This window comes from Argopecten irradians, chromosome 6 (genome assembly GCF_041381155.1).
Source record: "Argopecten irradians isolate NY chromosome 6, Ai_NY, whole genome shotgun sequence".
NCBI classification, from domain to species: domain Eukaryota; kingdom Metazoa; phylum Mollusca; class Bivalvia; order Pectinida; family Pectinidae; genus Argopecten; species Argopecten irradians.
The window spans coordinates 32,468,055-32,494,548 of NC_091139.1; the positions used below are offsets into that span (position 1 = coordinate 32,468,055).

Consider the following 26,494-nt stretch of genomic DNA (forward strand, 5'->3'; position numbering starts at 1 on the left):
TATTGCCTTACAGTAAAGACTACCTATGATAACTTTATCCTAGACACTACTACCCTACCCTTCAACCTGTTCCCTATAGGGTTGTCATAGAAACCATCCTCCCACCTATTGCCTTACAGTAAAGACTACCTAATGATAACCTTATCCTTATATAGACACTACTACCCTTCCACCTGTTCCCTATAGGGTTGTCATAGAAACCATCCTCCCACCTATTGCCTTACCGTAAAGACTACCTAATGATAACTTTACCCTAGACACTTCTACCCTTCCACCTGTTCCCTATAGGGTTGTCATAGAAACCATCCTCCCACCTATTGCCTTACCATAAAGACTACCTAATGATAACTTGATCCTAAACACTACTACTCTTCCACCTGTTCCCTCTACAGTTCTCATATTAGAAACCATCCTTCCACCTATTCCTGTATGACATACCACCTTTCATCCTATATTTTTTTCAAGGCTATCATCTTTCTATCTATTGCCTTTCCTAAGAGACAAAATTTTGTCATTTATGTAGGATTTTAAATGAGTGATCATTTCCTATGAGATTATATGAAATGAGTCTAATTTTTTTTTTTTTCTTTACGAGCCTTTGCGAGCAAAAATAAAACTTCAAGATGAGTTTCATGATATGTACTATGAAATGAACACAAATTTAAGATACTTTTTATCACTTTGTTACAAAAACCTACATATGAAAAAAATCTCATGTCAAAATGTATTGTGAAAAGCCAGCGGAGACTGCCATTTTGTCCTGCCATCCTCAAAGTCCATGTCATTTTTCCAGACATCATTTGATTGTTTCTGTCTTGATGTAACGATAAATTTCCAGCCAATGAAAATCGCTCCAGGTCATATTACAATAGTGACATATACAGAAATATTATACGGGTGAAATCACTGAATATCAGACAGATTATGTGATAAACATTGTTATGAGAATGTACCATTCCTTCTCTTCCTAAGTGACCTTAACCTTCATCCAATGTGCTTTTTTAAAAACAGTGTCCTTTCAGTCTGGCCTAAATAAGTACCCTTCATCCTTTATTAAAGCATATACACTTACATCTTTTTCTTTCCCTCACTGACCACCTTTCATACTTTATTTCATTGTCCACTCCTTCCTAAGATTATACTTGTCTAAATCCCTATGAGGACTTAAAATGAAGATTGATTTATTCCTCGTATGGGTATCAGTAATACTAATTAGACTAGCCTGTTCCTTGATCACCATCTCTGTCATCACAACCAGAACTAAAGAGCACCAGCAGGTTGTAAAATTAAAAAACAATCCAAATTATACGGTAATAAAACTCCATTGATTAACTGGTCCAAGGTTACATAACAAACCAAATTACAGAAACAGATATCATCTTTTCTGGCCTACACTACACAGATAAAAATCTTGTCCCACAAAAACAGATATTTACTGTTATTTGGCCTAGACCACACAGACATTATCATGCCTGGCCTTGACAAAACACAGATATTTACTGTTGTCTGGCCTAGACCACACAAACAGATATTTACTCTTGTCTGGCCTAGACCAAACTAACACTCTGGCCTAGACCACACAAACAGTCTGGCCTAGACCACACAAACACTCTGGCCTAGACCAAACAAACACTCTGGCCTAGACCACACAAACACTCTGGCCTAGACCACACAAACACTCTGGCCTAGACCACACAAGCAGATATTTACTGTTGTCTGCTGGCCTAGACCACACTAAAAGATATTATCTTGTCTGGCCTAGACCACACAAACAGATATTTACTGTTATCTGGCCTAGACCACACAGACATTATCATGCCTGGCCTTGACAAACACAGACCACACTAGACCACACAAACAGATATTTACTCTTGTCTGGCCTAGACCAAACAAACACTCTTGCCTAGACCACACAAACAGTCTGGCCTAAACCACACAAACACTCTGGCCTAGACCAAACAAACACTCTGGCCTAGACCACACAAACAGATATTTACTGTTGTTTGGCCTAGACCACACAAACAGATATTTACTGTAGTCTGGCCTAGACCACACAAACAGATATTAACTTGTCTGGCTTAGACCACACAATCAAATATTTACTGTTGTCTGGCCTAGACCACACAGACATTTATCCTTAACTGGCCTAAACCACTGTGAAGGATAACTCTTGAATGGTCTAGAAAAGAAATATTCAAATTCTTCTGAATCACCTTGAATATGGAAACAGTCATTTACTGTTGTCTGGCCTAGACCATAAAAACAAATATTAACTATTGTCTGGCCTCGGCCATACAAAACTATTTACAGTCATACAGTATCTTGTTGACTAAATGGCCTAGACCACTGTCAGAAGCCTACATTATTATCTTTTTGACTAACCTAGACCACAGAAACCTACCTATATTGTTATGTTTAATGGTCTAGACCATAGAAACCTACATTATTATCTTTTCCACCAGAAGAGACCTCAGAAACAGATATTTACAGTTGACTGGCCTAGACCTTATGCAGATATTTCCTCCTGGACTGCCCTAGACTACTGTCGCCATTATTATGTAACCTAGCACTGTTAACAATTCTATGAATTTGATTTCCTATCAACTGTATGACATGTGTATGTTACACCCAAATCACAAATCACACTGTAGCATCACTGGTCTTGTCTCTATGCAAATTACCCAGACTGGGTGATTTTCACTGAATTCAATATATGTTTTTCTTCTTTCTTGTGTTCAGATATAATTACAATACAAATTAGAAACTTAGCGTCAGAAAGGTCAGAACTGGTTAAAATAGATTGTTGTCTGTAACAGGACTGGATTGCTGAAAGAATATGACAGAAGCAGAGAGTTGAATAAGGTGTAGGACAGAATGTAAAGAGTAGAGTAGACAGTAGAATAAAAAACAGAAGATCAAACAGACAGTAGAACTAGATTAGTAGAGACAAGAAAAGAGAACAGAGACTAGAAGAGAGAATAGTGACTGATCTGAGAATATAGACACTAAAACAGAAAGTATATACACTGTAGTAGACTAGAGAAAAGAGGCGAGAACAGAAAGTAGATAGTAGAATAGAGAAAAGAGGCTAGAACAAACTAGAAAAGAGAGTAGTAACTAAAACAGAGAATAGAAAATAGAACAGAGAATACAGACTAGAACAGAAAGTCTACTAGAGAAAGAAAAGATCAGAACAGACAGCAGAGTAGAAATGAAACTATAACAGAGATAGTAGAGATAAGATTAGATTAGAGAAGGAGGTAGAAAGTAGAAATGAGAGTAGAAACAGAGAGTAGATTGATGATGGCCTACCTTGATTGGTATAATCCTGGTATACTCCAACAGTCTATAGCTCACTACTGATGGTGTGAAGGCAGTGCTCTCTCTGGTGTAACAGCCCTCAATGCAGCTACACAGGAACAGTAGGCAAACAATTACTCTACAAAGATCAAACTAACCAATTACATCAAAACAAGCCGTTAATATTTTAATGGATTACAGAGTAATCATTAGTGTAGGTATACAGTTGGTGTTAGGGATCAGTAGAGAGCTTAACATCTCTGACAGACAGGTGGCTAGTATACTTAATATGTATTACAGCCATCCTAATTAAAATCATAGATCTTAGTTATATACAAAGTGTTAAATGTAGCAAAATTAAACCAATGTGTAACCAAAGCAAATACTTCCACTAAAATAAAAACAATATTGTTTCCATACTGCATTAGACACCAAAGGGATACAGACAAACTGTCAACAGGTGTCCTTTATAAAGAGGTTAATATGATATTAATTTGTATGGAGTGGGTTAGTATAACAGGTGTCCTTTATACAGAGGATAAGGCTATTGTAAGTTGTATGTAATGAGTGTGATAAACCTGTCCTTTATACCGAGGTTAATGCTATAGTAAGTTGTACTGAGTGGGTCAGTATTAATAGGTGTCCTTTATACTGAGGTTAATGTTATAGTAAGTTGTATGTAATGAGTGTGATAAACCTGTCCTTTATACCGAGGTTAATGCTATAATAAGTTGTACTGAGTGGGTCAGTAGTAATAGGTGTCCTTTATACCGAGGTTAATGCTATAGTAAGTTGTACTGAGTGGGTCAGTAGTAATAGGTGTCCTTTTTACTGAGGTTAATGCTATAGTAAGTTGTACTGAGTGGGTCATTATAAACATGTGTCCTTTATACCGAGGTTAATGCTATAGTAAGTTGTACTGAGTGGGTCAGTATTAATAGGTGTCCTTTATACCGAGGTTAATGCTATAGTAAGTTGTACTGAGTGGGTCATTATAAACATGTGTCCTTTATACTGAGGTTAATGTTATAGTAAGTTGTACTGAATGGGTCATTATAAACATGTGTCCTTTATACAGAGGTTAATGCTATAGTAAGTTGTACTGAGTGGGTCAGTAGTAATAGGTGTCCTTTATACCGAGGTTAATGCTATAGTAAGTTGTACTGAGTGGGTCATTATAAACATGTGTCCTTTATACCGAGGTTAATGCTATAGTAAGTTGTACTGAGTGGGTCAGTATTAATAGGTGTCCTTTATACTGAGGTTAATGCTATAGTAAGTTGTACTGAGTGGGTCAGTATTAATAGGTGTCCTTTATACTGAGGTTAATGCTATAGTAAGTTGTACTGAGTGGGTCATTATAAACATGTGTCCTTTATACCGAGGTTAATGCTATAGTAAGTTGTACTGAGTAGGTCAGTATTAATAGGTGTCCTTTATACTGAGATTAATGCTATAGTAAGTTGTACTGAGTGGGTCAGTATTAATAGGTGTCCTTTATACAGAGGTTAATGCTATAGTAAGTTGTATGGAATGAGTGTGATAAACCTGTCCTTTATACATAGATGTTCTTTACATACAGGTATTCTTTAAAGACAATTGTCCTTGTATTTATAGGCATCTGTAGTGGGGACATTATTTGAAATTTACTTTTATAATTTAGACAATTGTCCGCTATAAAGAGGTTTTCCTTAATAGAGATCCTTTAAGTTCCATTTATAGACAATCATTCTTTGTATGACAGTGTCCTTTATAGACAAGTGTCCTTTAACATCTTTTACATAGCTTTTCTTTTTATAGACATTACACAAGCATCCTTTATATATAGAGTTTTCCTTTCATAGACCAGAATCATTTATAAAACTGTGTTTTTATATACAAGTGCTCTTCATACAGAGATTTACGTAAAAGTGCTAAAATAAAATAAACTTCACACTGCTACCTTGCACGTAGCCTGATTTTGACTGACTCAAGTTCTACTGGTACGACAGGGAGAAGACAGTTCGGAGCTCAAATGTCATAGGCAAATGAGCCTTTAATGAGATACACATCCATTAACAGCTTACACAACTTTTGTAAAATTATGTAAGCCTCATAGTGTAGGAAAGAAAGTGATAACTATTATGTTTAATATTGTACAGGTAGAGTATGTGTTCTCAAGCTTGAAGTATCCCTGTCAATACATTAATGACGGATCATAAAGGAGATAAGGTTGTACACAAATCAGTGGACATGATCAGGTGTTTCCAATCAACTCTGAATTGCTAAGATTGCAATCTTTACACTAAAAGTTTAATGAAGTTCAGAGCTTCATTCATCTATGATAGGTTTTATCATGTGACCTTGACCTGTTTTATAAATACAGATTTTAGATTTTTGTGAATGACAAAGGCCTGTTTTCTATTCTAAGGTCAAGTCCTGGGTGTTTTAAGCATGTGCCCTTAACCTGTTTTCTAGATTCAGGTTTCAGAGCTTAGCAATTGACCTTGACCTATCTTCTCAAGTTGACAATTTATCATGTGCTCTTGACCTGGTTTTTAAAATTCAGGTGTAGTAAGTGACCTTGACCGTCTTTAAAATGTTAAAGTTTGTTTGATTATCTCCTCATCCTTTTAACAACTGGACATGTAGGAATTTGCTGGATTAGGGAAACCTAAACACATCAAAAATAACCCACTAATAAATGACAGTATACCTACCAGTAAATACTTTTTTACAAAAGCCTTGAATGCGTGACCCAGAGGTACTAGAACACAAGTGGTAGAATGCCAGACACATAAAACAACTTGGAGTCCCCCTATTGACCCTCAAGATCAGACTCTCTTGACTTTCCTTTCAATAAAACACTAAGGTTAATGGATGGGCAGCACTGTAAGACTAGGTATAGAAAGATTTATCACAAGTTGAATACCTAGATTCACATCAACTTAATATCTGATGCACCTCTCTAAATCTGGGGTCAGCAATGAGTAAAAGCATTTTCTTCATCAAAGAAATCCATTATCATTTTACTGGAATTAGAGCCAAATCAAGATTTTTTAACACTGAAACTTCCCATGCATTTTTCCTGCACTTAATGACCCCAAATCCTGGTTATTGATGTCATTTACGGCTCTATAAATGTCAATGTCATTTACAATCCTATCAATACCGATTTAAATAAACTATCAATGTTTCATGTTTCCTGTTTTCACGTAGCAGTATTCTAATCAAGATCACTCAGGCTCTTTAAGCTTTTGATAAACACAGAGAAATGATACAAATCAAATTGAGGTTGGTTGGTACTGCTTCATATAGCATCCACTGTAATGACAAAACCAGGTATCAGTTGGGCCAGTCTGTCGGAAACTCTCGCTGATGGAAAACCAAATGGAAATGTCGTCGCAGGAGTGGGCGAAAAATGCATGCAGTCAATAAATATCATGAAAAATGAAGTTGAGAGATAATATGATGGATCCCTATGGAATTCACAAAAAAAAATATTGGCAGATTTAGGCTTAGTAAATTATTACAGCAGACAGAAGCACAGACTGTTCTAAATGGCAATATGGTGTACGAGTTTCCTGTAATGCAAAAGTGTTGATTCAGGGCTATGAATGTCGGAGCTGTTCTCCATCTTAAGTAAACAGGAAGGATCAGCGAGTTTAAACAGGACCTCCGCTCAATGCACCGCGATCATTGTTTTCTGTAATCAGTGTTTAGACAATAAAGTGATGGATCTAGTGACTTGGGTTACACTAATTACACAGGGCAGGACTCGATAATCAGCAAATGGGTTGTCTGCCCTTGATGTATGTTGTAACCAGCATGGTGAATTTCTCCTCTGTTTTATGGTGCTCTAACTCTGTAGTCTTTATATTAATGGTACAATCTGATAAAAAACCCATTTAAGTCAGACGATATAAATAGTATAAATACTGTTGATTATTGCTTGTGTGCTTATGTAGGGAAAGATAGCAGTAATTAGCACTCAACGTTAACTATATAAGGAAAGGATGTTATAGAGCTTATAGACTTGGGAGTTGGATCCTGTATTCGATAAAATGTCAGTTCTAATTGTAATATGCGAAAATTGGTTTCAAGACTAAAATTTGACATTGAAAGTCACTAAATTATACTAGACCTATATATGTCTTATAAACATTCATCTGACTATCTATTCGATAAAATGTCAGTCCTTACATGTAAAATACGAAAACAATTAAGGCTAAAATGTGATGCCCAAAAGTCCCTCAATTATACAAGAGGCCTATATATGTCTTACAAACATTCATCTGACTATTTATTCAATAAAATAACAGTCCTTACTTGTAAAATACAAAAAACTGGTTTCAAGGCTAAAATGTGATGACCAAAAGTCACTAAATTATAAAATAAGCCTATGCAGGCATTAACAGTCATCTGACTATTTATTTGATAAAATGTTGGTCCTAATTGTAAAATGTAACAACTGGATTCAAGGTTAAAGCTAAAACGTGACGTCCAAAGTCCATACATTATATAGAAGTTAAGAAGATTCCCATGGCCTTTAAGGTATTGTCTGGTGAAGATCTGATCTGGCGAATGTAATGAGAAATTAAACTGACTCTCCCCTAGAAATGTGACATATGTTGACATGTTGTGTGGTATGGATGTTTTCAAACCTAGAAATCCAAATGTGATTAAGACTTCAATTGGCCATATTACCTATCTTTAAATAGCTTTACCCTCATGTGTCTGGCCATCCATACATGGAATGTATCTTTTTATAGTATCACTGGGGTATCTACATACAATAACCTTTGTATAACGTAAAATCCCTGGGGAAGAAAATGTAATTGTTGTTGATTTTGTTGAAGTAGGACAATACAGCTGCTTTAATGGTTTTATATATCAGACCTACAAAATAAGGTACTCAGGTGGAGACTGTGTCAGGTGGCACATAGGTACATGTATAGCATGGTAGGGATATTATACCCGTTTTAGTTACCAATTAATTTACTCTTATATCTGAACAATAAAACAGGTGGGTTCCTACAAAGCTTACTGGACCAGTGGTTGAGATGTCTTGATCAACATATAACCACAAGCCCTGCTCCCCACGGTCACTAGTTTGAATCCCTGTGGGGCAGTTTCCAGGTACTGCAGGAGTTTTTTTGGGTCACAGCTCTAGCTTTTTCCACATCTAAAACTTGGGACTTTTATAAAATGACCCTGACTGTTGAAAGGATATTACTCTAATATTTGTTTTAGTTTACTTTAGCAATTAAGGATGCAAGTTAGAGTACCCTGAGAGAAAACCACCAACCAACAGTCAGTACCAACATAACAACTGCCAAGCATGAATTTCAAAGCCCTGAACATTGGTTTCGAACTCATGACCTTGGGGTTAAGGGCTTATGATAGACTATTGGAAAACCTTAATCATTCCCCATCATGACCCTGATTAGTTATTAGAACATCTTTTCATATCTTATTTTGATTTTTTTCCCCTTTTTTGTTGAAGTTTGACTTGAAATGAACCAGTCTACTGACCATGCAGTGTTGGCCTTCTTCGGTCACTCTCAGACCACAGAATAGCACTGACCTGTATTTCCTGATGGACATTCAATATCCTGGCTTGACCAGTCACTGGTACATGGCCGAGCCAGACGAGATACAATTAACAAGAGCCGTCAAGGGCCATAACTCTATCATAACACAATTACCAGTCACGCACATGTAAGCTAGTGCCTCTTTATCTATTGTTTTGGCATGTCCTCTGACCCTGAGTCCTGGCATGCCCTCTGACCCTGAGTCCTGGCATGTCCTCTGACGCTGAGTCCTGGCATGTCCTCTGACCCTGAGTCCTAAGTGTCTATATGGTTTTAGTAACAGGAGGTTGTCATGTGTCTCCATGTGGTAGTGTATATTCTACTAGTATATATATGCTAGAATATTTCAGGGTGAAAGTTATCAAAAGTTAACTTATTAAGGTTTAAGGAAAGTTATCAAAAGTCAACTTATTAAGGTTTAAGGAAAGTTATCAAAAGTCAACTTATTAAGGTTTAAGGAAAGTTATCAAAAGTCAACTTATTAAGGTTTAAGAATGATTAAACGCAATTGGTTGTCATGTTGTTTTAGCTATTATCTAGTACTTCTAACATGACTTTAAATCAATTTGTCAATTTTAACTTAAATTCATACTTGTCATTTTAGAACAAATCGTTGAATTTTATTGTATTTCTTAAGTGTTAAAATTTTCTCAACCGTTCAGAAATAAACGAATCACAGCTCACACTTTATTTGTCTGTGACTAAAAACACTTCCATACATAATATCATGGATTTCCATAATTCTGTCTTCGTTGAGTGAGAATATCAACTTTACACATGAAGGTGATCCGTTTTAAGAGTTAATCTTTTGATAAAGTACGTGTACAGTAAATGAATGGCAATTACTACTGCATGTTCCTCTGCTTCTAATATCTTGTTCAGATCATTCCTCCCAACCCAGCTACATACAGCTTACAACACATTCACTTTCCTAATGACTTCCTTCGTAACGTTTTTAGATGATAGCCTTTCCAATGATGTATCACACTGTCTCTGTCGCCAACCATTTTGCTGGAATCCCAGTTTTTAAACTAACTAGAATGAGATTTGCAGTCAGTGTTACATATCGTAATCTGTAGCTCAGATCTAAACAGGACGTTCTTGGAGAATTGATCTTAAAAACAATTAACAATTTATTGTGTAAAGACACGGAAAGTCAACATTTCAGAAGATCAGTCGATAATATCTCGCACATCACACATGAAACGCTCCCAACAAGAGGCAATGCTAAATCACTAAAACGTTTTGATTAACAATTGTTTGGAATTTAAAACTTAAATGCTGACTGATAATTTTATTCTATAAGGCCTGATTTGAAATGTCTATGACAATGTTTATAAATACATTAAACTACTTTTATGGCTGTCAGTTTGTGCGATATATTACTACAAAATGCCATAAAGATACTTTAATTTGCATCTCTGAGTCTAGAGATCGCGAGATGCTACAACATTGGGTACAGATCGGTCACCAAGTTTGTGAACACATACTTCTGCCGTCACGTCTTCCTCTCTCCATACTGTACACTTAATGTGATTGAGCAATAGTATGTCAGCCAGAACAATTCACTGGAATAGACCTGACTACACTAACCAGAAATACTTTCACAAACATACGTGTTCACTGGTACGTGAACATGGTTTTCCATCAGATTATCGCAATCCTCGTTGCATTGCTATGGGAAAACATTGAGATTTCATCACCAATTTCCAAACATTCCATTTCTGAAATTACGTTTTTTTTTCTTGTACAAATCAGAAAGCATCAGAGCTATAGCTAATGGATTGCATTCAAATGTATGGTCTCATTGTAAATTTACTTGCTAGCAGTACATTAAATAGTTTCAAATCTCAGAACACATAAATACCAGGCTTACATCCATACCAGCATGTAAACCACATACCAAAGTACTAGCAGCACATGCAAATAGTTTAAATGACAAATCAGGTTTTATTTTAAAAAAGAAACAACATTTCCACATTATTGTCAGAGCACATAACAGGATTTCAACAACCAGATTTATAACTGAATGCTAAAAGACAAATTGAAAACAAATATCAAAGACATTTTAAGCAACAAAATCATAGCACAGATTTTCACAAAACTTAATTTTGCAAAGCAACTCTGATTTTCAAATAGCATCATTACATATATTCACGAAAATCCACATTCTATCAGAACACCAGAATTTTTCCAAGGAACTAAATCCGACATGATATGACTGCATAGATTTCAAATGGCACTACAGCCATTACCGCATACAGGTTCACTGAACATTCACTACAAATTGGTAAGAGGTAATTTATAATGCAGTCATAGCAAATATATAGTGAAATATCCAAGACATGTAAATAGTCTAATATATATAACCAATTAAGTTATAGTGGAGTTAAACTTTTTAAAACACATTTTGTAATTAATTTTTGGTTTTCTGTTACAAATTGATGTATTCATTTCTGTTGATCTTGCATGAATATTCTGAGTTTTTGGTACTTCCATTGTTTGAAACATTGCATTGAACCAGGTTGGAGTCCTGGAAACTCATTCGGATATGAATTTTCTTCAGATCATGAATATTTTAAAAACAAGAGGCCCATGGGCCTTAACGGTCATCTGACTACATCTTTTGTCGTTTAAAGATTTTAACATATTTGACCTCTGTGACCTTGAATGAAGATCAAGGTCATTCATTTGAACAAACTTGGTAGCTCTTCATCCCAGCATGTCACAGGCCCAATATCAGGTCTCTATGCCTCCTAGTTATTCTCAAGAAGTCGTTTAAAGATTATAACTTTTTTGACCCCTGTGACCTTGAATGAAGGTCAAGGTCATTCATTTGAACAAACTTGGTAGCCCTTCATCCCAGCGTGCTGCAGGCCCAATATGAGTATCCAGGGCCTTTTGGTTCTTGAGAAGAAATTGTTTAAAGATTTAAGCCTATTTGACCCCTGTGACCTTCAATGAAGATCAAGGTCATTCATTTTAACAAACTTGATAGCCCTTCATCCCAGCATGTCAAAGGCCCAATATCAGGTCTTTAGACCTCCTTCTTATTCTAAAGATGTCGTTTAAAATATTTTAGCCAATTTGACCCCTGTGACCTTGAATGAAGGTCAAGGTCATTCATCTTATCAAACTTGGTAGCCCTTTATCCAAACATGCTGCAAGCCCAATATGAGCATCATGGGCCTTTTGGTTCTTGAGAAGAAGTCGTTTAAAGATTTAAGCCTATTTGACCTCTGTGACCTTGAATGAAGGTCAAGGTCACTTATTTGAGAAAACTTGGTAGCTCTTCATCCCAGCATGCTACATGCCCAATATCAGTACCCTGGGCCTACTGGTTCTTGAGAAGTTGTTTAAAGATTTTAGCCTTTTTGACCCCTGTGACCTTGAATGAAGATCAAAGTCATTCACTTGAACAAACTTAATAGCCCTTCATCCTAGCATGTCACAGACACAATATCAGGTCTCTAGGCCTCTTAGTTATTCACAAGAAGTTGTTTAAAGGATTTTTAGCCTATTTGACCCTGTGACCTTGAATGAAGGTCAAGGTCATTTCTTTTAACAAACTTGGTAGCCCTTTATCCCAGCATATTACATGCCCAATATGAGTATCCTGGGCCTTTTGGTCCTTGAAAAGAAGTTGTTTAAAGATTTTAGCCTTTTTGACCCCTATGACCTTGAATGAAGATCAAGGTCATTCATTTGAACAAACTTGATAGCCCTTCATCCAAGCATGTTACGGGCCCAATATCAGGTCTCTAGGCCTCTTAGTCATTCACAAGAAGTTGTTTAAAGGATTTTTAGCCTATTTGACCCCTGTGACCTTGAATGAAGGTCAAGGTCATTTATTTGAACAAGCTTAGTAGCCCTTTATCCCAGCATGCTACAGGCCAAATATCAGTACCCTGGGCCTTCTGGGTCTTGAGAAGAAGTCGTTTATAGATTTTTGCCTTTTTGACCCCTGTGACCTTGAATGAAGGTCAAGGTCATTCATTTGAACAAACTTGATAGCCCTTTGTCCCAGCATGCTACAGGCCAAATATCAGTACCCTGGGCCTTTCGGTTATTGAGAAGGAGTTGTTTGAATGAAAAGTTCACGCACGGCGCACGGCGGATGGCGGCACGACGACGGACGGTGCATGATGACAATAGGTCATCCTGACCCTTCGGGTCAGATGACCTAAAAATATGTATGTCATAATAATTAAATAAAATTGGATCTGTATCAAATTCTGACAATAAAAGATTAAGTTGTTGTTAGAGAAACAGTAAAAATATGTCATTTTATTTGTTTTCATTTCTGACTTTCACAATGCACCTTCTTGCTGACAGCACCACATAATTTCAAATACACATGATTAAAATTATACATATATGAACATTGCATGACTGCCACATTTTACCTTTAAATAGCAACAAAATCTTTTACATAGCACTGCAGACTTTCAAATAGCAACAAAATCTTTTACATAGTACCACAGACATTCAAATAGCAACAAAATCTTTTACATAGTACCACAGAATTTCAAATAGAAGCAAAAACTTTTACATAGCACCTCAGAATTTCAAATAGAAGCAAAATCTTTTACATAGCACCACAGAATTTCAAATAGCAACAAAATCTTTTACATGGCCCTGCAGAATTTCAAATAGCAACAAAATCTTTTACATAGCACCGCAGAAATTCAAATAGAAACAAAATCTTTTACACAGCACCTCAGAATTTCAAATAGAAGCAAAATCTTTTACATAGCACCTCAGAATTTCAAATAGAAGCAAAATCTTTTACATATCACTGCAGAATTTCAAATAGAAACAAAAACTTTTACATAGCAATACAGACTTTCAAATAGAAACAAAAACTTTTACATAGCACCACAGAATTTCAAATAGCAACAAAATCTTTTACATAGCACCGCAGACTTTCAAATAATACCAAACTTTTAGATAGCACCGCAGACTTTCAAATAATACCAAACTTTTAGATAGCACCACAGACTTTCAAATAGCACCAAACTTTTAGATAGCACCACAGACTTTCAAAGACACAGACTTCTATATGACACTGCATGTCTAAATACCACATTTAGAACAGAACAGACTTAACTTATGAATTCTCTGTTAACATTTGCCTTTCTTTGAAAATTTAACAAATGGAGATTTCCCACAATTCCTTTGCTGTCTGTTCCATTCAGATCAAGGTCACCTGATTCCGTTTGCGATTCTCTGAGAAAGAGTATTTTGGGATCTTGTTTCATTTTACATTTCTTTTTGAAATTATTTTATTCATGTGTATGAGTATGGTGTTGCGTTATCGACCGTGAGGCCTACACTGTCTCCTAGTCACACAGAACCTCTGTTACGTTGCGTGTCACAACTAATTGTAGTTTTGTGTTGGGGCTTTGCAGCACAATAAAACAGCACACAGTTACAATGCTTCTCGTACGGAGATACCAACCAAGCTCTGTTAAACCCCTTAATTCAAGTTTTCACAAAATTGAATTTCCTATTAAATTTTCACATGAGACATTTTTGTCCTTTCTAATTCACAAGCATAGCTTTCCAGGAGATTAAGATAGAAAAGTTCCATTTCTAATTCTATTGGTTTTTATTATGTTTCTAATTTCCTAGCAATGAGTTCCTATAATACAAATAAACCTTTCATGTACCTGAACACAGTAGCAAGAAGAAAATGAATTTCATTATCACAGATACCCACACCATAACAATTAATAGATTTTACAACAATTAATTACGGACTAATCAAAACTGTGTTCACAGCCAATGAATTATTGATCAAATAAAACAATGCTTACAACAAGCAAATACTGACCAATTAAGACAATGCTTGCAGCAGCCTATTCGTGGGCCATTAAATTATACTTCCAGTCATTAATTACTGATCCATTAAAACAATACTACAAGAATTGATTGTTAACCAATCAAAACAATTCTTAGAGGAAGCAATTACCGACCAATTAAAACAATTCTTTCAGCAAGCAAATAATGACCAATTTAGACAATGCTTGCAGCAAGCAAATACTGACAAACTAAAACGATGCTTTCAGCAAGCAAATACCGACCAACTAAAACGATGCTTTCAGCAAGCAAATACTGACCAATTTAAATGATGCTTTCAGCAGGCAAATACTGATCAATTAAAACAATGCTGACAGCAAGCAAATACCAATCAATTAAAACGATACTTTCAGCTAACAATTACCGACCAATTAAACAATGCTTACAGCAAACAAATAATGATCCATTAAAACAAATGCAGTCAAGAAACTTTATTTCAGCAAACATGTGATATGTAGTATGAGTTTTCTATGATAACTTTGGCCCCAATAGCCGAATCGGTTATCAAGCTGATGGGAACCTTTAAAGTCGCGAGTAGTTGATGGCCTGTCCTATGGGAATTACTAGTGTTTAATGGTGTCTGATTTCTCTAAAGGTCCTCCTCCTCACCCAAAGTACCCTGGGATAAAGTGCCTCCGATCTTCCCTCTCCAGAGTTGATGATTATATGTTTGATGCAGATCCTAGAACCTACTATCTGTTTTGTGTCCGTGATTTACGTAAATGTCTCCATCGCTCGGGAATCGCTTGCCTATATTTAGACATTAAGTGTGCTCCTCCGTCCATAAGTATCTGATAGCTATGAATTATTTAGTAATTCATAGTCTCCCGGCTTAACTGTATACTTGTTAAGTCTTGAAGTTAAAAGTTATGCTATGTGTTAGGACTAGAAACGCTGCCAAGTCTCACAAAATTTATGTTTAGGATGACAAAAATCTGTTCTAGTATGGATTTTGACCAAAAAGAAAAAAGTAGAATCATTTCATCGGCTTTGGTCTGGTTTGTATCGGTCAGACATGAATGTGTCAGTTTTAATTATACTTTCCACACATAGTGGTTCACAGCTATACATTGGGGTATAATAAAGCACCTTCATGAATATTATCCGTCTGATTCAATCAAATATTTCCTACACATCCCTGACTAATTCAGAATTATATCATGCACAGCTGTCATTTCACACATTTATACTGATAGCCAAAGGTAGTGCAATGTTGCAGACTAAAAAAAGTTCAAAATACCACATCACTTCCTGCATGTATTTACAGATAATCAATTCATATACATGTACACTATCATTTCCTACTAAATGCAGTGATCCGAATACAAGTTTTCCTATCAAAAACATTTTTAAGTAGCAATGACAGATTTTGCAAACAGAACACCAGAACTTGTCTTAACAGTAGTAGATTCTGTGTAGCCTTCACTCCAGCAATGAACTTGACCTTGACTTCAGTATGACCTTGACCTTGCAGTAACAAAATATTTCACTTTGACTTTGACCTTTACTTTAATATACAGCGGACAATGACTTTGACTTCATTTCTTTAAATATAACTTACAACTAACAACTTGGTAGTAATTGACCTTCCACTTTAGCAATGACCTTGAAATTCATAGCAAACTTGGCATTACCAGTGACCTTGACTTATTAGCAATGACCTTGACTTTATCAGTATCAATATAACATTGATTTCATCATCTTATTACTAGCAATGTAGCTGAAATCTGCAGCAGTTTTGTATGATGACAAGTTTTTATGTGTGATATATTTCAGTTCACTATACATGTAATATGGCAGGTGATGTTTATGTCTTGGGCATGGTACGAATGGTAAGTACCAAATAGAGCGTAACGTAAACCTTGTCATGTGTATGCATCTTAAGACTTACAAATATATTACATCATACAATTTTTCTATGCATAGCTTTCATATTTTTTTTCAGGTACAGTACTATAAGAATATTTCCTTATTTGTATTTATACACTCTGAACTAGTTTTAATAGTAAATATTTTGTAAACATTTCTATGTAAAACCTTTAGTTTCTAATTCAGATGCTTTGAAATAGTAAAATAATGGTGTTTCGGAAAATTTAGTCCCACCATTCATTGATTATAATGTTAGAATCCCCAGAAGGTTCATCAAAATGATTTCTCAATCATTCATAGATTAACATACTTTTAGCAACAAATTTGCCACTTTATTCAATCTTTAACCAGACGGAATCAAGGGAGACAATCTGACTGAGAGCCCATAAGGAAGTGCCTAAACCATCTCTCTGTCCACTTCTATACAGGAAATGTTCAATGTAATATTCTCAAATTGTACATTCTAATTTCAAATTGTCACTTGAGTGGGTTATAGACAGTCCTGGGGGAGATATGAACATGTAATATCCTGTCTATTCCCCTGAGTACCAAAGCTTCCTGCTGGCCGGCACCAATCAATCAATGATATATAGATTACCTACAGCATTGATCAGACAGTCGTGTTCCAACCAAGCTCCACCAAACTGTCACACCCAGGGAAAGAGGTGTTCATTTTTCAATTCAATCATTCTTTTGTAAAATGGTGTCCAACAACTTATATTCAGTCGGTCCTAGTTGTCAGCTAACTCAAACAGAAATTTTCAAGTATAAGAACTGATCCAATATCTCTTTTCCAAGGGCTGGAAAAACAATGCTGGTTATATCAGAATAGTGTGATCAGTTATCTATTGTTTATATAACTGAAATCATACATTTCAAATCCATATGTTTCAACTAGGGAATTGAATAACAAAATTACAGATTGGGTACTGTTTCAGTATTAATAATATAAACATTTGAGATAAATTATTACATGTGTCTAATTTCAATACACACTAGAGACCAGCTGAAATACTTTGTACTTATAATTATAAAATAAAATGTGCGAAATAAAAAATAATTGCGAAGTCACATGACATATCAGCTGTTCATCAAGTAGGAGATAAAATTTAATGGAATATATATTTTAATGTTTTTTTTAAAGTCGCCACTTCTTATTTCAATGGAGACAACGAATATCAGTGTATTTTATATCTTTCACTTGAAAAAAACATGGGAGACAACTCTAGTGTTTAGCTTCTTATCATCTAAATGCTAATTGGGAAATACTACAAAATATGGGAGACAACTTATTATCTAAATATGATAAGTATGATGAAAATTACTTTTAGTAGATGTCATTCTTTATTAAAATCATAAGGGGAGATAACTCAATTTTTCAGAGGATTTAAGTAAATAACTTACACATTATTGTTGACAAATGAGGCTTTCGACCGGTCAATAGCAAAAATATACCGCAATTAAATGAGAAATTAAAATATATATTTACATTCTGTGACTATATATCTCCTGGTTAATGCAGATAAAAATACCAACATATACACAACCATTGGAGAATAAAATGTATCGTGTTCAATTGTCAAGATTTTAATAACATTTTTTTCTACCGCCCTCCAGGTGATCGTTAGTCAGACTCAAGCTTTTAGTTTTATTGTTTTTTTTTTCTCCATCAAATGAAATGAAATGATGAAAGGTTAATTAAAGGTTGATGTAATGACAATTGATTGGCGACCCTCAATACATCAGTGTCAGGGCTCGCGCTGTCAGTCGCCATAGGCGCCAATGGCGAATTTGAAATGCATTTGGCGATTTAAAAACAGCATTGGCGAAAGAAGAATTTTTCATGAACCCAAAGTTTTCCTCCCACTACAGACGTTTCCATACCGTGAAATTCGCCAATTCTAGCCATACACCAGACAATAGGGCACTGCTTGATAATTAGGTAAACAAAAGAGGTGTGAACACTCCCTGACCGCCACCCAGATCCTTATTAACTGCCTGGGGCTGTTTCCACCCGGGCTTGGTAGTGTCACACGTGTGTATTACAGCTGAAGTTGATCGGCCGATTGGCCACCATTAGAAAACAATTACCTGGCCTTTCAATACATTTTGTGATTACATCTAATGAGCATTACATCAAAAACAAACACAGCTTACAACTGTAAATGATTTACTCACGTTTTTAATGTTTAATAGGCCTAACTGTCCCCCAAGTCACAAAGTTTGCAATCGTAATGGCCGCCATTTTGGATAATTGTAATAGTCGGCCAGATCGGTACAACTTCAGGAATTCATTAAAAATCACGTTTAAAAAAAAATAGGAAGGGAATTTTTTCCATATTTTTTGTGTACATTTTTGAAAATAAAAATACATTATGAAAAAATATTAATGGTAGATATGAATACATTTTAATCAATTAAATTTCAAAGAAATTTTCACTTTTTCTCTCTCTCAAATTAGATCTATTTTTTATTATTTCAACTGATACTGTAACAGGTTTGACACAGTTTTTTTTTTTAACTTTAGTACTTCTGTTGTGATGAAAATTAAGTAAATATTTCCATTCAATTAAGTCCAGTATTTTTTTTTATATATATTTCAATAAAATATTATATTTCAATAAAATATATATAAAATATAAAGGTATTAAGATTTAAATACATGTTTAATTGGCATTGTTTCCCCCTCTTTTAATCAATATAAAAGATATAAAAAATTGTCCACGTGAAGAATACCCAGGTAGATCGACACGCGACCTGCAAATTTCAATTGGCGAATCCATTTTTTGACCCAGAGCTAGCCCTGACTGTGTGTATATTTACATAGATTTAATTCTATAGAGTATATTCATGGACTGTACCAATGTTTCAGATAAGTTAACCTTTGTCAATACAGACATTTACACGCTTGATTGACTACCATCACCAAAAGAGATGTGGTTCATTGACATTTAGTAGTGCCTATACTGATAGTTACAGAATAAATAAGTAGATATTTAAACTTGTCCATGTGTTCTACATCAAAGCCAATTGTCATTATACTCCAAATAATTGATTTGATTAATGACCTTATTTACTTAATTACCAATGGATTTCTATTCATTTGATGAACAAGTCAATATTTGACCTCCTTAATCTACAGTCGTTCAGCCATCCACAACCTCCTCTTCATAGCTTTGTAGACATTAATTAGGTGTTAGTTTTCTAAAGTTAGAGAGTAAAAGTAGCTGCCCTAATAATCACCTCTATAATGACCACCTCCCTTATGTCTTACACTACATATAATATGCAAATCATAATTATAGGATGTTTGCTCCAAGTATGTAAGTGTAATTCAAACATTGTCATATACAATCAGATGTTTTCTCCAAGCATGTAAGTGTAGTTCAAACATTGTCATATACAATCATGCCCCTATGACATTTGTTTGTCAGCATTTGCTGTATCTGTGATATTTTGTGCTGTACCCTATATATAATGACAGCTGTGTGCCCCTTAGTTTGTGCTGTATCCATGGAAGGTGTATGATAGTGTATGCTGTATTCCTGATAGGTGTGTGACAGCTTGTGCTGTATTCCTATATATTACTGATAAGTGTGCATGTGCCCCTTGATTTGTGTTGTATCCCTAAAGGTGTGTGACAGTTTGTGTTGTATTCCTGATATGTGTGTGATACATGTAATTTGTGCTGTAACCTTATATATTAATGATAGCTGTGTACCCTTTAATTTCTGTTGTATCCCTGAAGGTGTGTGACAGTTTGTGTTGAATTTCTGAAAGGTGTGTGACAGTATGTGCTATATCCCTGATAGGTGTGTGAAAGTTTGTGCTGTATCCCTGATAGGTGTTTGAGTTTGTGCTGTATATACCTGATATATGAGTGATAATTTGTGCTCGATCCCGGGTAGGTGTTTGACAGTATGTGCTGTATCCCTGATAGCTGATTGAGTTTAATTGTGCTGTATACCTGATATGTGTGTGACAGTTTGTGTTGTATTCCTGATAGGTATGTGATTCATATAGTTTGTGCTGCAAACCTGATAGGTGTGTGACAATATGTGCTATATCCCTGATAGGTGTGTGACAGTATGTGCTATATCCTGGATAGGAGTGTGAAAGTTTGTGCTGTATCCCTGATAGGTGTGTGACAGTATACATTGCTGTATCCCTGATAGGTGTTTGAGTTTGTGATGTATCCCTGATAGGTGTGTGATAGTTTGTGCAGTATCCCTGATTGGTGTGTGATAGTTTGTGCAGTATCCCTGATAGGTGTGTGATAGCTAGTATAATATATGCTGATCATTACCACATGTCAGTTCAGTCTGACCAATGGCTTCTTATGACTATGAATCAGCATCTTGCTTTTAAACCTATATTCAGTAACACTTAGTAGTTATATAGTATACATTGAAATCATATTCATAATTATTTACAAAAAGAGGAGAAGCTTCTGAGGATATAAATAATGAAGTATTAATATACACATTATATAATACTGTTGGTGATTTACCCAGTGGTATAGTATTCCAGTAAATGTAGGGAGATTATAGGCATGACATGGTAATTAATTAGCTCATTACTAATCAATAAATGGATACACAAATATATACTATTGTAAATAACAGTACTTACCAATACTCAAGTGAAATCACAGAATCCTAAAATATCTGCTGTTCTTCACTAGTTTGTGTATAGACAGAAGGGTTAGCTGGCTCATCCAACTGTGGTAAAGAGAAAAGATCAATGTAAGAGAGGTATTCGCCTCTTGGGAAGACTTGCTGTGAGATGTGAATGATACAGGAACAGTGTGATGCCTGCTTTGAAAACAAGGTAAATACAAACTATGACATTATACCTACTAGCCAATGGCAATATGGAGCTGATACAGTCAAAAGCCCCAGGTCCAACTAAATAGACAGAAAAAACTTTCAACTGTTACAAACCTGTGCTTACTATACAGCTTGTCACCTAGAGCTGACCTCCCCAAAACACTGGCAATGGGACAGTCTACACTGCTGATCTGGGACAGTCTAAACATGTGTATAGGGTGAACAGTAGAGTGCTAACAGGGCTGTCACTCTATATTTAAAGTTGAGCCCCTCAGGTCATAACAACATTCCATCACTTGAAAAGCTACCATTACATAATTAATTGTCTGTGTAGCTGTAATCACTACTGTAAAAACACTGGTTTAGCAGACCTACTAGTGGCTGGGCCAGTCTCAAACAATACTCCTTAATTCCCCTTTATTACAGGAAACCAAAGGGACACTAAAGACTCCCAAGGGAGATAAACACATCAAATTAATGCCCTTGTGACCCTATTCAATAATACTACAATGGTATGTAAAGCATGTCGGCATTATTGAGTCTTTTTCTATTGAAGTTGTGAACAATGGTTTTTAATAAAGGTATACTGCATCATTAGTAAATTGATTACAAGATTAAACAAATAAATGGATATATACTGTTTCAGATTATTTTGGTGTTGATTGAAAATGCCAAGTAATAAGACCCCTATCTCTGTATATAAGCACATCCATTTTACAAGGTTATCTATCTATAAAGAACATGTAAGCTTTATTACTGTTATGCTACCATGTGTGAAAAGAGACCAGCCTCCATTCCTAAATTGTTCATTATGACAGGTTCATCTGTGGATACTGAAATAACACCTTTCTATACCAACTTATAAGCCCACTCCGTGTAATGACATCCTGTTTATAATGACAATCTGTTTATAATGACAATGGTCCTTCCTCATTTATAATGATACCAAGGCCTGTCAAATTTGAATCTCTCTTTAAACTATCAGAGTCACAAATGTGACAACTGTCTTTAACGTGACAAATTACTATTGAAGTTGTATCTCTGTTTACATTAACACCTGTCTATATATGACACCTGCCTATACTGACTAAGGTATATCTATATTGTGACACCTGTCTATACTAACAAAGGTATATCTATATTGTGACACCTGTCTATACTGACTATAAGGTATATCTATATTGTGACACCTGTCTATACTGACCAGGGTATATCTGACTAAGGTATATCTATATTGTGACACCTGTCTATACTGACTAAGGTATATCTATATTGTGATACCTGTCTATACTGACTAAGGTATATCTATATTGTGACACCTGTCTATACTGACCAAGGTATATCTATATTGTGATACCTGTCTATACTGACCAAGGTATATCTATATTGTGATACCTGTCTATACTGACAGTTTCTATATTGTGGTATATCTATATTATTGATACCTGTCTATACAAAGGACTATATTGTGATACCTGGTATATCTATATTGTGATACGACTGTCTATACTGACTATAGGTATATCTATATTGTGATACCTGTCTATACTGACCAGGGTATATCTATATTGTGATACCTGTCTATACTGACCAGGATATCTATATTGTGATACCTGTCTATACTGACAAAGGTATATCTATATATGTGATACCTGTCTATACTGACAATGGTATATCTATATTGTGATACCTGTCTATACTGACCAAAGGTATATCTATATTGTGATACCTGTCTATACTGACGGTATATCTATGTTGTGATTCCTGTCTATACTGACCAGAATATATCTATATTGTGACACCTGTCAATATTTACCAGGGTATATCTATATATTGTGATACCTGTCTATACTGACCATAAGGTATATCTATATTGTGATACCTGTCTTTACTGATCAGAATATAACTATATTGTGATACCTGTCTATACTGACCAGGTATATACTACAGTATATCTATATTGTGATACCTGTCTATATACTGACCAGGGATCATATCTATATTGTGACACCTGTCTATACTGACACAGGGTATATCTATATTGTGATACCTGTCTATACTGACTATAAGGTATATCTATATTGTGACACCTGTCTATACTGACTAAGATATATCTATATTGTGACACCTGTCTATATGTGACCAGGGTATATCTATATTGTGACACCTGTCTATACTAACAAGGTATATATATGTGACACCTGTCTATACTGACTATAAGTGATCTTTATATCTATATTGTGACACCTGTCTATACTGACAGAATATATCTATATTGTATTATATGACAAAATATATCTATATTGTGACACCTGTCTACTGACAAAGTATATCTATACTGTCTATACTGCAGAATATATCTATATTGTGACACCTGTCATATACTATTGTGATACTGTCTATATCGAATAATCTATATTGTGATACCTGTCTTTACTGATCAAAATATATCTATATTGTGATACCTGTCTATACTGACAAGATTATATATATTTTGTGATAAGGATATATGGTTATATTGTCTATGACACCTGTCTATACTGACCAGGTATAGGTATATCTATATTGTGACACCTGTCTATACTGACATAAGGTATATCTATATTGTGACACCTGTCTATACTGACAAAGGTATATCTATATTGTGATACCTGTCTATACTGACCAGGGATCTATATAGTGATACTGTTTATTCTGACATATATCTATTCTGTGACATCTGTCTTTACTGACCAGGGTATATCTATTCTATGACACCTGTTTATACTGACCAGGTTATATATATTCTTTGACACCTGTCTATACTGGCCAGGGTATATCTATATTGTGATACCTTTCTATACTGACTAAGGTATATCTATATTGTGATACCTGTCTATACTGACCAGGGTATATCTATATTGTGATACCTGTCTATACTGACTAAAGGTATATCTATATTGTGACACCTGTCTATACTGACTAAGGTATATCTATATTGTGACACCTGTCTATACTGACCAAGGTATATCTATATTGTGATACCTGTCTATACTGACCAGGGTATATCTATATTGTGATACCTGTCTATACTGACCAGGGTATATCTATATTGTGATACCTGTCTATACTGACCAGGGTATATCTATATTGTGATACCTGTCTATACTGACCAGGGTATATCTATATTGTGATACCTGTCTTTACTGACCAGGGTTTATCTATATTGTGACACCTGTCTATACTGACAAGGGTATATCTATATAGTGATACTTGTCTATACTGACCATGGTATATCTATATTGTGATACCTGTCTATACTGACTAGGGTATATATGTGACACCTTTCTTCAGTATAAACAATTTATATCTCAGTTTGAAGTAAACTTCTCTATAATGACCATGCAATTTTATCTGGCACCTGTCTTAAGTGACCAATTTCTATACATTCATGTATATGATTTGAACAGTATAATGCTGTGCGGAGTTGTTTAGTGATACTCGTCTGTCCTCAGACATGTTAGTGATCTGGTGAACCTAAAACCTTGTCTGTCCTCAGACTTGTTAGTGATCTGGTGAACCTAAAACCTTGTCTGTCCTCAGACTTGTTAGTGATCTGGTGAACCTAAAACCTTGTCTGTCCTCAGACTTGTTAGTGATCTGGTGTGAACCTAAAACCTCTGTCTGTCTTTCAGACTTGTTAGTGATCTGGTGAACCTAAAACCTTGTCTGTCCTCAGACATTGTTAGTGATCTGGTGAACCTAAAACCTCGTCTGTCCTCAGACATGTTAGTGATCTGTGAACCTAAAACCTCGTCTGTCCTCAGACTTGTTAGTGATCTGGTGAACCTAAAACCTTGTCAGTCCTCAGACTTGTTAGTGATCTGGTGAACCTAAAACCTTGTCTGTCCTCAGACTTGTTAGTGATCTGGTGAACCTAAAACCTTGTTATCCTCAGAACTTGTTAGTGATCTGGTGAACCTAAAAACCTTGTCTGATCCTCAGACTTGTTAGTGATATGGTGTGTGAACCTTAAAAACCTCGTCTGGTCCTCAGACTTGTTAGTGATCTGGTGAACTCCTAAAACCTCGTCTGTCCTCAGACATGTTAGGTCTGGTGAACCTAAAACCTTGTCTGTCCTCAGACATGTTAGTGATCTGGTGAACCTAAAACCTTGTCTGTCCTCAGACTTGTTAGTGATCTGGTGAACTAAAACCTTTGTCTACCTCAACTTGTTACCTTGTCTGTCCTCAGATCTGGTGAACCTAAAACCTGTCTGTCCTCAGACTTGTTAGTGATCTGGTGAACCTAAAACCTCGTCTGTCCTCAGACTTGAATCCTAAAACCTTGTCTGTCCTCAGACTTGTTAGTGATCTGGTGAACCTAAAACTCTGTCCTCAGACTTGTTAGTGATCTGGTGAACCTAAAACCTCTTGTCTGTCCTCAGACTTGTTAGTGATCTGGTGAACCTAAAACCTTGTCTGTCCTCAGACTTGTTAGTGATCTGGTGAACCTAAAACCTTGTCTGTCCTCAGACTTGTTAGTGATCTGGTGAACCTAAAACCTTTGTCTATCCTCAGACTTGTTAGTGATCTGGTGAACCTAAAACCTTTGTCTGTCCTCAGACTTGTTAGTGATCTGGTGAACCTAAAACCTTGTCTGTCCTCAGACTTGTTAGTGATCTGGTGAACCTAAAACCTCGTCTGTCCTCAGACTTGTTAGTGATCTGGTGAACCTAAAACCTTGTCTGTCCTCAGACTTGTTAGTGATCTGGTGAACCTAAAACCTTTGTCTATCCTCAGACTTGTTAGTGATCTGGTGAACCTAAAACCTCGTCTGTCCTCAGACTTGTTAGTGATCTGGTGAACCTAAAACCTTGTCTGTCCTCAGACTTGTTAGTGATCTGGTGAACCTAAAACCTCGTCTGTCCTCAGACTTGTTAGTGATCTGGTGAACCTAAAACCTCGTCTGTCCTCAGACTTGTTAGTGATCTGGTGAACCTAAAACCTCGTCTGTCCTCAGACTTGTTAGTGATCTGGTGAACCTAAAACCTCGTCTGTCCTCAGACTTGTTAGTGATCTG

At 35.7% G+C, this 26,494-nt stretch overlaps 1 protein-coding gene across 2 annotated transcripts in view; it reads right to left on the bottom strand.

Moving 5' to 3' along the window:
- LOC138325662 (neuronal calcium sensor 2-like) overlaps positions 1-21,501 on the bottom strand; it is a 119,128-nt gene extending 97,627 nt beyond the window's left edge. The window contains exons 1-3 of one of the 2 annotated variants that reach the window (XM_069271476.1): positions 21,464-21,501; positions 21,237-21,325; positions 3,313-3,439 (exon numbers count right to left, since the gene is read on the bottom strand). The gene's annotated coding sequence lies outside the window, so the exon portion shown is untranslated. Of the gene's footprint in view, positions 1-3,312; positions 3,440-21,236; positions 21,390-21,463 lie in introns of those variants that run through there. The other variant, XM_069271475.1, reaches the window with a different exon arrangement.
- Positions 21,502-26,494: the final 4,993 nt, after the last annotated feature.